The following is a 3,289-nucleotide window of genomic DNA, read 5'->3' as shown; positions in this document are numbered from 1 at the left end:
AAGGACCATTCCACACTGCCCTTCAGGACAGAAAATAAAACTAAAGCAGCGCAGCATGCTCAGCCGCACAACGGCAATGGATTTACCCGGCAAGAGGTTAAGCAGCAAGGCGCAATACTGAGAAAAAAATATGCGGGGGTGGTGGTGATGGGGAAGCTGGGTGGGAAGGGGGAGGTTTATTCTCCAGGGCTCTGKTTTTTTTCTCTTTGCAACCTCCATTCACCATATTTAGTAGCTTGCGACTTGCCCTCGCGAGCTCACGGCGAATTCCCCCAAGCGCCTACTCCCACAGCCCGGCAAATGCCTCAACGCACATCATGGAAAAAACACAATCGCCGGGTTCACTCCCACTGGAGCAGGAATCCGGAGGCGCGAGCAGCGGGCGGGCGGCCCCGCGGGCCCCGCTCCCATGTGGGCTCCTCCTGCACGACCTGGTCGGGATCTCGGCACCTCCCTCCTCCCGGCGCTCCGGGCCCGCCTGACCTTTGGTCCGGAGCAACCYGGGCAGGAATGCGGGTCCCTTAACCCTTTCTCTTGCCGGCTGCAGGGACCTCGGTTGACAAAGCGCGGGAATGTTGCGGGATCCAGAGCGGACACGATGGGTCGGAGCAGAGTCCAACAAAGTTGCCTTTTTCCCCCCCCTTGCTTTAATTAGAAAAGAGTGGATTTTGGTGATGGTGATTAGTTTGTCCCGTGCATAGAGCTGCCACTGGAAACAAGGGGATCGTAGGGAGCAGAGTGTGTGGATCGGAAATCTGGGAGGATTTTTGGCTCCTCCACATGAGAGCACAAATCTGAGGGTGGCAGCACAGAGTAATGAGGCCGCTTGTTTTCTGAGCAGCCTCCTTCCAAACCCAGTAAACTATAAGGAGGCACAAAAATGACTTTATTAAAAGCAACGTCTACAGTTGAGACATATATATCAGCCAGTGCAGAGCCAAACAGGGGACGTGGAGCAARGATTCTTTAGGATCGGTTACAATGCTACAAACAAGACCCAGCAGGAAGGCGGCAGCCCGGGTGGCCGTCCTGTCCCCGTGTCCTTGTGGGACACCCAACACCCCCGCTCTGCCCCCGCACAGGGACAGCGCTGACAAAGCCAGGCTTAAACCAGCGGTAGGTTCCTAAAGACTCTGTAATGAGACCTCAGACACTCACAAACACAGCGCAGAGAGCAGAATTTAGGAACATGTGTGCCAGGACATGTGCGCTTAATTTGCGCAAGCAATTACTGTGATTAGCCACTAAGCATTTGCATGTGGCTTCATCTCGGTTTTGTCGGTAGCTGAGGATATGCTGAAGTGCTCCGTTATCCTCCGCAAGGAAAGCAAAGGAAACGTGTTGGGGCGCTTCCAGGAGCTCTTGTGCTGCAGGAATGTGACTTTTACCTGCTTCCCCAGTGGCTAGAGACTATCGCTGGCGTGATTAAAACCTCACCTCCTGCTGCACAGCGTGTGGCTCGCTGAAATCTGCGATCTGGCGGTTTGGAAAGGGTGGCACAGAGAGGATGTGGACTCAGCCTGAAAACACACGGTCTTTAATCTCTGACATTTCTCCTAAAAGGYGCATCCGATATCCCCGTCACACGTTTTGCTTATGGCACTTTGCATGCCCAAAATACCGTGGACTACACCGATTTCCCCCCCACCCACACCAAGCGGCCTCTTTCTCCGCATTTTGCATGTGCAATTCTCCCCTGATTTAGGGGGAGAAACCACCTTTCTTCTAAGGACAGCCCGAGTAATTGCAGTATTTGCCTAAAATACAGTACAGACTTCTAATTAAGGAGGGGGAGGAAGCTCTGGGTGACCGGCCAAAGGTATGACAGCTTTCTCAAGCCTTCCCAAAGCTTGTGTGGGAGCAGCTTTAGGAAAAGGGGCCTGTTGCCACCCTCCCCCTTGGACAGGGCTCCCGGGGGCAGTGCCCAGGCTGCAGCTGCTGCTGCTCCCGGCAGCGCCCAGCCTGCCCCAAGCTAAATAAATAAATACTTCCCTCCAACAAAGACCTGAGGAAGCCACCCTGGGCTGGAAGAGAGCGCGTGTGCAGGATCTGCGGAGCCCGGCGGCAGCAGGGAGAGCTCGGGAAAGGCAGGAGCGTTTGCAGCTGCGGGTGGATATCACAGATTTAACGTAAAACAGATATATCGACACAAAAACACACCTCGATGCCCAGTCAACCCTTATAACCTACCAGTCTGCTGCGTTTTGTTGAGGCGCCTGGAGGTGACTTAATGTGTGCAACTGCAGCCTAAGCATTGCACGCCCAGCGAGGGCCATTTCACGGGTGAAAAACGTGATTTTTGTCTCAGATTTGGGAATCTGAGACGGGAATTGTGCTGTTTGTCCTGGCGTTCTCCACACGTTGGTGGCAAATACACATACGATGACACTCATCAACCCAGAGCAGAGCTCGTAGGAAAAGTAGGTGGCAGCGGGAAGCAGTCTGGCGCCCGCGCTGCGTTTCTTACCTCTAAGAAATCGTGTCCTTGGTTGCATTAGCTGGCCACTCCTGCAAAGCAGTAATTTGCATTTTAATGGAGCTCCTTCTAGGAAGGGGTTAGTTGGACTTCAGTGCCATATAAAATAAGGGCTAATTAAATAGCACACGCCGGAGTTAAAAGATGTTTCGTTAATCAGGTCTAGTCGCACCTTTTCTAAATTAAAGGTATTTGGGGTATGTAGCAGGAAATGGGAAGGGGGAGAATGTATGGTAGAATATCTGTTTATTTAAACTGCAGATAAAAAGAGTGGAAAATGCCTTTTTTTTTTGGTGTGCACGAAAGAGGGAATCCTAAAGATGAAAAGCAGCTCGGAGAAACAGATTTGAACGAGGAGCGTCAAAGCCCAGGCTGGGCTCCCAGCTCTGCTTCCCTGGAAGCCGGAGAGGAAGAAAACGCCTGGGATGAGAGGGAAAGGGAACCGGGGAGCGGATTTTCAAATCCCAGACTTGCGATCGCCCTGGTCACACCCGCTGGCCGGCAGTTTGCTAAGAAGCGGCCAAGAGCGCGCTTTTGAGGCGAAACGCGCCGGTTTGGGGCACGGTGGCAAGGCGCCCGCGCTGGCGGGGGGGAACACCCCGTCCCGGGGGGCCTCGGGGCCGCGCGGCCTCACAAAGCGCCTCGCCGCCCGGTCGCTCCCTCCCTGCCGGGCGCTCTCCCCTCAGGTCTCACAGGGCGCAACCGTCACGCGGGGCCGCGCGTGACCGTTACACCGCGGGGGGGGGGGTCCTCCCCGCTGCCGTCGCCGCCACGAGGACGCGCGGGTCGGCCCGGGCCCGGGGCGGGGGCAGG

Source organism: Nothoprocta perdicaria, unplaced genomic scaffold (genome assembly GCF_003342845.1).
Source record: "Nothoprocta perdicaria isolate Ctin4 unplaced genomic scaffold, notPer1 scaffold_3, whole genome shotgun sequence".
Taxonomy (NCBI): Eukaryota; Metazoa; Chordata; class Aves; order Tinamiformes; family Tinamidae; genus Nothoprocta; species Nothoprocta perdicaria.
The sequence above is the reverse complement of the archived record's forward strand: the minus strand, read 5'-3'. Positions refer to the sequence as shown.